Source organism: Gossypium hirsutum, chromosome A09 (genome assembly GCF_007990345.1).
Source record: "Gossypium hirsutum isolate 1008001.06 chromosome A09, Gossypium_hirsutum_v2.1, whole genome shotgun sequence".
Taxonomy (NCBI): Eukaryota; Viridiplantae; Streptophyta; class Magnoliopsida; order Malvales; family Malvaceae; genus Gossypium; species Gossypium hirsutum.
Window position 1 is genome coordinate 31,313,219 of NC_053432.1, and position 12,954 is coordinate 31,326,172.

At 39.2% G+C, this 12,954-nt stretch overlaps 1 non-coding gene across 1 annotated transcript; it reads right to left on the bottom strand.

Moving 5' to 3' along the window:
- Nucleotides 1-5,023: 5,023 nt before the first annotated feature.
- LOC121206928 (small nucleolar RNA R71) lies at nucleotides 5,024-5,129 on the bottom strand. The gene has a single exon (XR_005902099.1). It is a non-coding gene; the product is annotated as a small nucleolar RNA R71 (small nucleolar RNA).
- Nucleotides 5,130-12,954: the final 7,825 nt, after the last annotated feature.

Below are 12,954 nucleotides of genomic sequence, written 5' to 3' on the forward strand. Positions count from 1 at the left end.
TTGTGCGAATCCAAACACTCCATCTCCCCCACCTCCTTCGATTCCTCAGTATGCCCTTGTAGCTCCGTAAAGAGTGGATTTGGTTAGGAGAGAGAAACCCTCGATAGAAAAAATACGAAAGCAATGGGCCGAGGAATTTGGGGCTAATATTGATGATGACCCCGAAAGAGCAGAGTTCTGTTTGGAAAATAACATTAGGGTATTTGATGAGCTATCGTGCACGCCTGAGGAGTGCGTAAAGTGTGCAGTGTCACTCCGACGAGACTCGACCTACCAATGGTGGAATACTCTCGTGTTCATTGTACTGAGAGAGAGGATAACTTGGGAATTCTTCCAGGAAGAGTTTTAAAACAAGTACATTAGCCAAAGGTTCATAGACCAGAAAATGAAAGAATTTTTAGAGCTAAAGCAAGGCTGTATGATAGTAATAGAATATGAACACGAGTTCGTTAGGCTCAACAAATATGCGCGGGAATACGTATCTGTAGAAGCCATCATGTGTAAGAGGTTTGAAGATGGTCTAAATGAAAACATTCGTTTATAAGTTGGTATCCTAGAGTAGAGGGAGCTTGTGGTACTGGTTGAAAGTGCTTGCAAGGCCGAAGAGTTGGCCAAAGAGAAGAAAAAAGCAAATATCGAGTCCCGAGACTCAAGGAAAAGACAGATGGGAAAATCACAGCAGACCTCATCTAAGAGATCGAGAGAGTTTCCTACTCGATCAAACGCGTCAGTGGGGTTCTCGAACAAGAGTAAGAATAAGCAGTATGCGGTAACAAAAGCCCAAATTACTTCTATTGCGAGTGTTGGTAGTGCTCTCCTAAGTTAACCAAAATGTTCATAATGCGGCAAACATCATTTCGGTGAATGCCATGAAAGAGGTTGTTTTAAATGTGGGTTGTTGGACCATTTTATTTGTAGCTGTCCCGAGATGGTCGAGAAAAATAATGATTAAAGCGTGATATACCTATTGTTACTTTAATCGACCTGGGGTCTACCCACTCTTATATTTGTATGGAATTGATACCCCATATGAACATGCTAGTAGAGTCCACTGAATTTGTGGTAAAAGTGTCCAACCCTTTAGGCAGACATGTGCTAGTTGACCAAGTGTGTAGAAATTGTCCTTTGACAATTAGAGGTCGTTGTTTTCCAGCTAACTCGATGTTATTTCCGTTTAATGAATTTGATGTAATTATTGGGATGGATTGGTTGACTTTGCATAGTGTTGTAGTCGACTGTGGGAGAAAAGTTATTGAGTTGAAGTGTGAAAGCGGGGATGTTCTTTGGGTTGAATCGAGTAGAACGGATAACTTGCCTGTGGTGATATCATCCTTGTTGGTAGTGAGATATTTGAGAAAGGGATATGAGGCTTATCTCACTTTTGTGCTGAATACTCAAGTGTCTGAGTCAAAGATTGAATCTGTACCAGTAGTTTGTGAGTTTACAGATGTGTTTCTGGAAGAATTAAATGGATTACCTCCCGTGAGGGAAGTTGAATTTGGAATCAAGTTAGTCCCCGGTACGGCACCCATCTCGATTGTTTCGTATAGGATGGCTCCTATGGAGCTAAAAGAGTTGAAAGTTAAACTACAAGAGTTAACTGACAAGGGTTTTGCAAGATCGAGTTTTTCTCCGTGAGGTGCTCCAGTGCTATTTGTGAAGAAAAAGGATGGATCGATGAGATTGTGTATAGACTACCGACAGCTCAACAAGGTGACTATGAAGAACAAGTATTCCTTTCCAAGAATCGATGATTTGTTCGATCAATTGAAGGGAGCCACCGTGTTTTCTAAGATCAACTTAAGGTTTTGCTACTACCAGCTAAGGGTTAAGGAGCAATTTGTGTCGAAAACCACGTTTAGGACGAGGTATGGGCACTATGAGTTTCTTGTTATGCCCTTCGATTTAAAAAATGCTCCTGCAATGTTTATGGATTTCATGAACCGTCTTTTTCGATCGTATTTAGATAAGTTCATGGTGGTTTTTATCGACGACATATTGGTTTACTCACGTTATGAGAGTGAGCATGCGGAGCATCTGAGAACGGTTTTACCAACCTTGAGAGATAAGTAGTTATATGTCAAGCTTAGTAAGAGTGAATTTTTGCTTAAAGAGGTTAGATTCCTAGGACACACTGTGTCTGGTGACGGGATCAGAGTTGACCCAAGCAAGATCTTGGCTATTGTTGAATGGAAACCACCGAGGAATGTGACATAGGTTTAAAGCTTTCTGGGTTTAAGTGGATACTATAGAAGGTTTGTGAATGGATTATCTATGATAGCCACTCTGATGACAAGGTTGTTATAAAAGGATGTCAAGTTTGAATGGACAGAGAAGTGCCAACAGAGTTTAAAGAAACTAAAGGCTTTGTTGACCGAAGCCCTAGTTTTAGTGCAACGGAAATCGGGAAAAGAGTTTGTGATGTATAGTGATGCATCCTTGAATGGGTTGGATGTGTGCTCATACAAAAAGGCAAGGTTATAGCCTATGCCTCGAGACAGCTAAACCCACATGAGAGAAATTACCCAACCCACAATTTGGAGCTAACAGTTATAGTGTTCGCATTAAAGATTTGGAGACACCATTTGTATGGTGAGAGATGTCAGGTATTTACCAACCATAAAAGTCTAAAGTATTTGATGACTCAGAAGGAGTTGAACTTACAGCAAAGGTGGTGGTTAGAGTTGATAAAAGACTACGAATTGGTGATTGACTACCACCCTAGAAAGGCTAATGTAGTAGCCGATGCTTTGAGTAGGAATTCATTGTTCGCCTTGAGGGCTATGAATGCTCAGTTGTTTGTGAGTGATGATGGTTCAGTTCTGGTAGAGTTGAGAGCTAAACCGATGTTCCTGCAAGAGATTTGTGAAGCTCAGAAGGGTGACAATGATTTACAAGCTAAAATGGCTCAACGTGAGTCGGGTGATGAATCGGATTTTCAGATTAATACCGAAGGCTGTTTGATGTTCCAAGATAGGGTTTGTGTACCAAAGGATAATGAGCTCATTCAGAATATTTTACGAGAGGCACATAGTGGTTGCTTGGCTATTGATAAATCTAATTTATAAAGAGCGAGAAACAGGCCAAAAACGGAGAAAATGGGCCAACATAGGAAATCAACACGGCTTAGACTTCCTCACACGGGTAGGCCACACGGCCGTGTCCATTTGGTAGAATCGAAGCACGACTCACACGGGTAGACCACACGCCTATGCCTATTTAACAGCCTTGACCACGGTCTGAAGCAATCGTACACGGGCGTGTCACACGAGCATGTCCCTGTCGAGCCCAAGTATAGTCCTATTCGGAAAAGTTTGAGAGCTATTAGGCATTCTAAAGCCTATTTAAACACCTGAGGAGGCACTTAGAAGACACAGGGAGTAGGAGGTAAGGAATTACTCAAGGAAAGCCGATTGATCCATCTCAGAAGCCAGATTCATCGTCAAGACTGAAGCTATCCCTTCAATTTCCTTCTAGAGTTTTGGGTTTTCTTTATGTTTTGTTATCTTTATTCTTTTGAGATGTTTTCTTTCATAATTATGAACTAAGCCCCCTAAATACCTAAGGGGAATAAAACCTAAGACGAATCTTGTTATTATTATCTGAATTATATGATAAATATTTTACTTGTTCTTAATTATGTGTTCTTAATTCTTGTTTTAATATTCTAGGATATTGATTCAAGTTAATGCGCTTATTCAGAGGAGCAAAAGTCCCTATCTAAGAGTAAATTTGTCGTAATTAACCGGAGTTGATTGCACGCCTAGAGATAAGGTGACAAGATTTTGCCAGATTAGGGTGAAACCTAATAAGGGAGCCCATAGATCGAGTTAATGCAACACTAGGGTGTTAATTAGAAAGAGATTTCAATTAATCAACCAAGGTTAGATGTTGTTAGTCTCGAGAGAGATAATAATATAACTTAGGGATTTCTACGGATCAAGTCAAATGAATAAATCGCCTGATTCAGAGTCAAATAACAAGTGAAGTCTAGGTGGATTTTTCCTTGGGTATTATCTTAATCAATCGAGTTTTCCCAAAAGCTTTTCCCAATTTTCTCTTTGTGCACCCTTATTTTAGTTAATTAGTTTAGATAAACAAATCCCTTAATTTTTAGGCTAGATAATAAAAAGAAAGTAATTACTAGTACTCTTGGTTCCTTTGGGTTCGACAATCCGGTCTTGCTAAAGCTATACTACTGTTCGATAGGTACACTTGCTTTCATCGTGATAATAGCTAGTTTCAAGAACGATTAATTATAAATTTTTAAAACCTGTCGCGAATATCACGTATCAAGTTTTTGGCGCCGTTGCCGGGGAAATAAGATATTAGGAACATTCGATTTTTATTACTTTAGCCATTTTACTTTATTTACAATTTGAATTTTTATTTTTTTTCTAATTTTCTCTTTTATTTGCTCCTGGCAGGTTTTTTATAGTGTATGACTAGAAGAAATCCGTCGAGACCATTACTGTTTGATAGTGAGATCGATCGCACAGCTCGCAGAAACCGAAGAAAAATAAGGCAAAGCTTAAGATATACAGAGGAAGAGCAAGAGAACGATATTCAAACCACAACCGAGGAGATGGCTGAAAATCAGGAAAATCCGCTACCTCCTGTGATTGCCGCTAATCTAGTAAATCAGAATCATGCTCCACAAACTATGTATGATTATGCTAAATCAAATTTAACAGGAACTGAGTCAAGTATAGTTAGGCCTGCTATTGCTGCAAATAATTTTGAACTGAAACCTAACACGATTCAAATGATACATCAATTTGTTCAGTTTGATGGTTTGCAGGATGAGGATCCAAACAATCACTTGGCGAACTTTCCAGAGTTTTGCGACATATTTAAAATCAATGGCGTCTCTGATGATGTCATTCGCCTTCAGTTGTTTCCCTTTTCATTGAGAAACAATGCTAAACAGTGGTTGAACTCGTAACCACGAGGGTCAATCACTACTTGGGAACAAATGACCGAAATTTTTTTACTAAAATATTTTCTGCCGGCTAAAACAGCTAAATTAAGGAATGATATCTCTTCTTTGTGAAGATGGATTTAGAAACACTCTACAATGCATGAGAGAGATACAAGGACCTGTTGACAAGGTGCCCTCACCATGGGTTACCACTCTGGCTACAGGTTCAAACTTTTCACAATGGGTTGAGTCCTTTGACTAGACAGATGGTTGACACGGCCACTGGTGGGACTATTAATAATAAGACACCTGAGGATGCTTATGAATTTATAGAAGAGATGTCACTGAATAGTTATCAGTGGCAAGTCATGAGGACTAAGCCAACAAAAGTAGTCGGCGTTTTTAACGTCGATTCAGTCACCATGCTCTCCAATCAGGTAGAACTTTTGAATAGAAAAATTAACGGTTTCCTTGGTTCTTCATAGGTTCACCCAGTAATGCAATGCAATGCAAGTGAAGGAGGAACGAGCAATTCAGAGTACCCACCTTATGGCCACAACATGGAAAACAAGAAATTAAATTATATGGGTAATAATTCTCAACCTTAAAATAATCCTTATAGTCACACTTACAATGCAGGATGGAGGAACCACCCAAATTTCTCATGGGGAGGCCAAGGGAATCAGAGACCACCACCACCTCCAGGCTTCCAACAACCACCTTACCAACAAGAGAAAAAGCCGAACCTTGAGGAGATGTTAACAAAATTCATCTCTGTGTCAAAAACTCATTTTTAGAATACCGAGACAGCACTTAAGAATCAACAAGCGTCAATCCAAGGGCTCGAAACTCAGATAGGCCAGCTCATTAAATTGATATCTGAACGACCACAAGGTAGCCTACCGAGTAACACTAAACCTAACCCAAGAGAGCAGCTCAATGCGATTACCATTCAAGATGAGGAAGGGTTAGTTGCACCTAGACCAGAACCTAGGCAAGAAACTGTGGTAAGTAAAGGTAAAGGTGAGGTGGACCACAATAACCAAAAATAGGTAAGTAAAAAGTACAAACCACGTGTACCATACCCCAATACGACAAGGAAATACCACTCAGACAAACAATTCGGTAAATTCCTTAAACTTTTACAGAAATTACATATTAACTTACCGTTTATTGAGGCTCTTTTGCAGATGCCGAATGCAGTCAAATTTTTAAAGGAGCTTTTAGCAAATAAGCAGAAGTTAGATGAGGCGTCGTATGTGGAGATGAATGCAGTTGGCTCAGCCATTCTGTAGAATAAGCTGGCCAACAAATTGAAAGATCCAGGGAGTTTTACAATTCCTTGTTTAATTGGTAGCTTAGATGTTAATAATGCCTTGGCTGATTTAGGGGCTAGTATCAATGTCAAGCCTTACAAAATGTTAAGCAACTAGGTCTTGGGAAACCCAAACAAACTAGGATGAGCATTCAATTAGCAGATAAACCAATCAGATTTCCTTGGGGTATTATTGAAAATGTACTCGTTAAAATTGACAAATTTATATTCTCAGTTGATTTTGTTGTTTTAGACATAGAGGAGGATAGTAACGTGTCTTTAATTTTAGGGAGGCCTTTTTAGCAACTGCTAGAATGATAATTGATGTTGGTACAGGTGAACTCACACTTCGTATGGGTGATGACACAATCACTCTTCAAGCTCATAATTCAAGTAACACCTCAAAAATCGAGGGTAATTGCATAAATCATACTACTAATACTAACCATGTGGTGTAACCTTCTTTACAAGAAACAAGTTCGAAGAGCACACATGAGCCTTGTTCAAGTAACAACAAAGAACTCATCTATGAAAAACGAAGGCTAGAAATCGAGGAACTAGTTGAATGGCGAACATATAAACCAAGGAGACACAATAAACCAAAACCACACCCTGACGAGCTCAATATCTCACCAAATCAACTCAAGGTTGGAGACAAAGTACTACTAGATGCAGCAGACCCTCGGATTGCCACCTCTGAACCTAATGGAGAAATCCCTCTTACAGTACTTAGCATTTCCCCATACGGCACAGTCGAGGTAATTCATCCCAAATTCGGTACGTTCAAGGTAAATAATACTCGTCTAAAACCTTATTTTAATAAAATTGATAGCAGGGATAAGGAGTGTAAACTCCTCGAACCACCATGACTATGTGAAATCGAGGTAAGTCGAGCTTAGACTATAAATAAGCGCTTCTTTGGAGGCAACCTGAGCACTAACAGTATTGATTTCTTTAAAATTTTAGTTTTTAACATCTAATCACTAGCTGAGTCCTTGAAACATAGGTTTTCTAATACACAGCCAGGCACACGGGTGTGCCTTAGGCCGTGCTCACACCACGGCCAGATACACGGCCATGCGATACGACTGTGTGAAAACAAGGCAAAATTTTCCCCAACACGAGATGCAATAAGTTGCCACGGCCTTGCCCACCGACCGTGGTCGAGCTTGTCAAAACAACACGGGCGTGCGCCTATACACACGAGCGTGGGAGAAGAAAATGAAATAGAACACGGCCGTGCGACACGGCCGTGTGCATCAACACGCCCAAAGAAAACGAGTATGGGACGAATTTTAGACGCGCCCAATTTGAAAATCACGATAAACATGGGCTGAAATAAGGGCATGCGAGTATGCCCCACGGCCGTGTGCCCCAAAATCTATATAAACCCCTCACTATTCATCATCCCCTTCCCCAAACTCCCTACCCCTAGCCGTCACACCTCCTCACACGCCTTCACTCCCACGCCCGTGGCCGACCGACAGCTCTCCTCAGACGACTAACTCCTCCCTCCACCAATTTATTGCATTTCTTCACTCTTTTCTCTTTATTATCTTCATTCTTTTTTTCCATATTTATGATCTATTCTTGTTTTATTTAACTGTTATCTTCATAGTTCTACCGATAGTTCTTTGCCATTTTTTTATGAAACCTTCATTCATTATCATTATCATATGCATGCATCCACTAGTTATTCCCCTTAACATCATTCTCGTATTTATATTCATAATAATGATTTGATATATCCATTAGGATTTGGTTGAGTTTCTGTAGATTTTCCCTTTAGTCAGAAAACTCCCATGAAATATTGGTATTTAACATACTTACATGTTTTTCCATTCGTGCGGTTTATTCCTATAACTTCATGTTTTCATTGCAGATACTATGTCAAATGCACGCAGAAAGAAAACCGCTGTACCTACCTCAAAAAAGAGGAAAGGAGCAACGTCATCCTCGAGTCCTACTGTTGAAATCAGGCACTCATTCCTCTAATTCCCACAGGGACCATAGGAGGAACTTTTTCAAATACTAAGGGCTCGACCCCTAGGTGCGGGCCGCTATATTGACTGGGCTGCACTTGAACAAATCCAACTGGCTGACACGATCTAAGCCCTCCTGACAACTGACCCATGGAGATATTCTTTGAGATCGTTGAGCTGACGTACCTCGAGCTCACACTCGAACTCTGTTCGACCTTCCACCTCCAAGTAGTTATGATAGAGTTCGATGATCCCAGAACGGTCCAGTTCTATCTTGGCGGTTTAGTCCGCCAGTTGAGCGTACCTGAGTTTGGTGTTGCTTTAGGGCTCTATACGGAGGAGTTCATGGACAACGATGATTTTGACACACTCTATCGCCACATCCACTTGTCTCTCTCCAACTGCTGGAGGACCCTCGTTCCTGCTTCGGCCACTTACGACCCTAGTCGTTCCAAGGCATTAGCCCTCGCCCCATCCCTGAGGTACTTACACGCCATCTTGGCACACTCTAACAGGGCAGCAAGAGAGCACTGGCGTCGTCGGCACTCACGACCCTAATTTTCATGGAGTATGGTGAACGGGCACGTCTTCGACCTTGCCTATTTCATTGCCCTCGCCATTCGCCATCAGACAGAGCGGCATAGGAGAAGAGTCATCTCCATTGGCCCCTATGTGACTAGACTAGCACAGTACTTCGAGCTCCTCAACATAGCAGCACAATCATCCTCCCTCACCCTCATCGGCCAGATGTCCCTACAGGGCATCTCGAGCATGCTTCATATGAGGATGATCGAGCGACGACATGGAGTTAACCCTCCCTAGTACCACCTGGTCTAGTCCACCGAGGAGGAGGACCCAGAGAACATTACTGATGATGTCCCTCCACAGCACGAGGACTTACCGTTCATCATCCAGTTCATGCGGCAGCTTCATACTCTGACATCTCTGTGCGCCTTACTCAATTTGAGCAGCAGTGTTTTCAGTGCTTTGATCATATTGATGCTACTCTACATCAGATTTGTCAGCACCTTCACATCTTATCGCCACTTCCACCTCGCGAACCATCCGGCGATGACGATATTTAAGAACTTTTTATTTATTATTTTTATTTTTACTTTTATCTTTATTTATCTTCTTTAAGTACTTTTTATTTTATTTTTCTTTAATATTATTTCATTTTTAGGGTTTATAACTTTTATTAAACAATTTATAGTTTCGACTACTTCATTACGAGTAATTATGCTTCTTTATATTTCCTAAAGAGTTTTTGATGTTATCACAATTATAAAGAGTTCCAAAGCTCATCATCACCTAGGAAATCGAAACTCCACTGAAAAAGGTTCTCCACGACTGCCATGTCCTACCCGACCACCGCGATAACCTCTTTGCTGGACACTGTGGTTGTGGAACCCAACCTCTACCACCACCGAAGTATCCTCCTCCAATCTTATCATTTTCTTGGCCGATTATTCTCCACAACTCCAATTCAAGGAGTCCATTCATCATTCAGGAAGTTTCACTTCCCTCCCTATCTTATGATCTTATATCTATATCATCGTAAATATAACTTTGTACATTGAGGGCAATGTACATCTTAAGTGTTGGGGGTCTTTTATATCATTATCAGAAAAATCCCTGACTTTTGTCTTATTCTCATGTGATCTTCTCAGATCATTATTAGAATGAATTTTAATTGATTTATGATTTTCTATTAATATGTCTTGAATTAAAACATAGGCATTTATGCATTGACTGTTTAAACTTTAAGGAATTAGAGAATCAAGCATGATAAGTTGATTTTTAAGAATTAAAAAAAATTAGGTTGTTTCCCCAAGTTTAGGTATTATCTTGAGTTGAAATTCACAGGTTAAACATCAAAAAGCCATAATTTTTGTGAGATCTTGAGCCCTTAAAGCATATATTATTTCTTTCATGCTCACTTTTATTGTTGCTTTGAGTGCATCAATATCGAATCATTATTCTAGAACTTGCTTGATTAAGCATGTCAATACCACACCATTGATTTGTTATGTCGAGATGATAAAGGCACTTAGGTTTAACTCACTTACTCCATAAAAGCCTACCCTCATAATTAACCCTTAGTGAACCCCTTTGAGTCTAACAAGCCATTCATTGATTTACCCTCAATATTAACCCATAACCCATTATTGTTGAAATCCCCTAATTTTATCCCTATTTTTTCTAAGATTTGATTTGAATTAATTGCTTAGCTATGTTTTATTTTTCATTGTAATAATTAGCAAAATTCTATGTTATTTGACTTGTTCTTAAAAGAAAACATGCATTCATATTAGTAGTAATTCTTTATTTTTGAGCTTTAAGTTTTTAAACTCCTTATCCCATGAAGAAAAGCTCAATTCTAGGATTTTTCTAATTAAAAATGTAATTTATCAAGTTGTAGTATTTTTCTAGTTAGGTAAATTTTCAATTCAATCTCGATTCTAACCTTCTCTTTCAACTTGTGACCACACCCTCTAACCAAAGCCACGTTACAACTCTCTAAAGACCTTTTGATTGACGTATCATCTCAATACATAGTGGTGGAGATGTGATTCTCATACAAGCCTATGGTAATAACTTTTCATATTGACTAATGAGTGCTTCATTTGTTGTCCTTAAACACCTCGAGTGATTTGAGTGAATCTTTAGTGAGGATGTTAAACTTTGTGATATTTTGAATTAAAGGTAATCACTTAAATGAGGGGAAACACCTATGTTTTCGTGATAAAATGCTCAACTTGGAATGTTTGAAACTTTGATGTTCTTCTAGTTGAATTCTCAAAGTATGAATACTTATGGTTTATTTGGAGATATTATCGATGGGGATTATAAGTTAAGAATAATTTATTTTGATTGTGAGTTGATAATTTTGCTTGAGGACAAGCAAACGCTTAAGTGTGGGGGTATTTGATAAATCGTAATTTATACATATTTTTATCCCCTGCTTAGCACATTTATGAATGATTTCTCCTTAGATTTGGTGAATTCGATACTCTTAATCCTTTAATTTCATGTTTTATACTTAGGTGAGCATAGGAGAGTAAAAAGAACGAGAAACGGGCCAAAAACGGAGAAAATGGGCCAACATGAGAAATCAACATGGCTTAGACTTCCTCACACAAGTAGGCCAGACGACCGTGTCCATTTGGCAGAATCGAAGCACGACTCACACTGGTAGACCACTCGCCCGTGCCTATTTAACAGCCTTGACAACGGTCTGAAGCAATCGCACATGGGCGTGTCCCTGTCAACCCCAAGTATAGTCCTATTCGGAAAAGGTCACTTTTGAGGGCTCTTAGGCATTCTAAAGACTATTTAAACACCTGAGGAGGCACTTAGAAGACACAAGGAGTAGGAGACAAGGAATTACTCAAAGAAAGTCGATTGATCCATCTCAGAAGCCGGATTCATCATCAAGACTGAAGATATCCCTTCAATTTCCTCCATGAGTTTTGGGTTTTCCTTATGTTTTGTTATCTTTATTCTTTTAAGCTGTTTTCTTTCATAATTATGAACTAAACCCCCTAAATACCTAAGGAGAATGAAACCTAAGACGGATCTTGTTATTCTTACCTGAATTGTATGATAAATATTTGCCTTGTTCTTAATTATGTGTTCTTAATTCTTGTTTTAATATTCCAGGATATCGATTCAAGTTAATGCTTTTATTCAGAGGAGCAAAAGTCCCTGTCTAAGAGTAAATTTTTCGTAATTAAGTGGAGTTGATTACACGCCTAGAGATAGGGTGACAAGATTTTGCCGAATTAGGGTGAAACCTAATAAGGGAGTCCATAGATCGAGCTAATACAACACTAGGGTGTTAATTAGAAAGAGATTCCAATTAATCAACCTAGGGTTAGACGTTATTAGTCTCGAGAGAGATAATAATATAACTTAGGGGTTTCTACGGATCAAGTCAAATGAATAAATTGTTTGATTCAGAGTCAAATAACAAGTGAAGTCTAGGTGGATTTTTCCTTGGGTATTGCCTTAATCAATCGAGTTTTCCCAAAAGCTTTCCCAGTTTTCTCTCAGTGCACCCTTAGTTTTGTTAATTAGTTTAGATAAACAAATCCCTTAATTTTTAGGCTAGATAATAAAAAGAAACTAATTACTAGTACTCTTGGTTCCTTTGGGTTCGACAATCTGGTCTTGCTAAAGCTATACTACTGTTCGATAGGTACACTTGCCTTCATCGTGATAATAGCTAGTTTCAAGAACGATTAATTATAAATTTTTAAAACCTATCATGAATATCACGTATCAGCTATCCATCCAGGTAGCGTAAAAATGTACAATGACCTAAAGAAAATGTATTGGTTATTGGGTATGAAAAGAGACATTTCTGAGTTTGTTACTAAATGTGTAGTTTGTCAACAAGTGAAGGCTGAACACCAAGTACCCTCGAGTTTGCTTAGTCTATGTTGGTTCCCGAGTGGAAATGGGACCGAGTAACCATGGATTTTGTGTTAGGGTTGCCTTTGACACCAAGGAAAAAGGATTCAGTGTGGGTCGTTGTTGATAGACTTACTAAGTCGGTAAATTTTGTACTAGTGTGTACCGACTACTCTCTTAAGAAATTGGCCGATCTTTATGTTTTTCAGATAGTGAGACTTCATGGAGTTCCCTTTTCTATTATTCAGATAGAGATTCGAGGTTTACCTCGTGGTTTTGGAGGAAGTTGCAAGAGGCATTAGAAACGAAACTAAATTTTA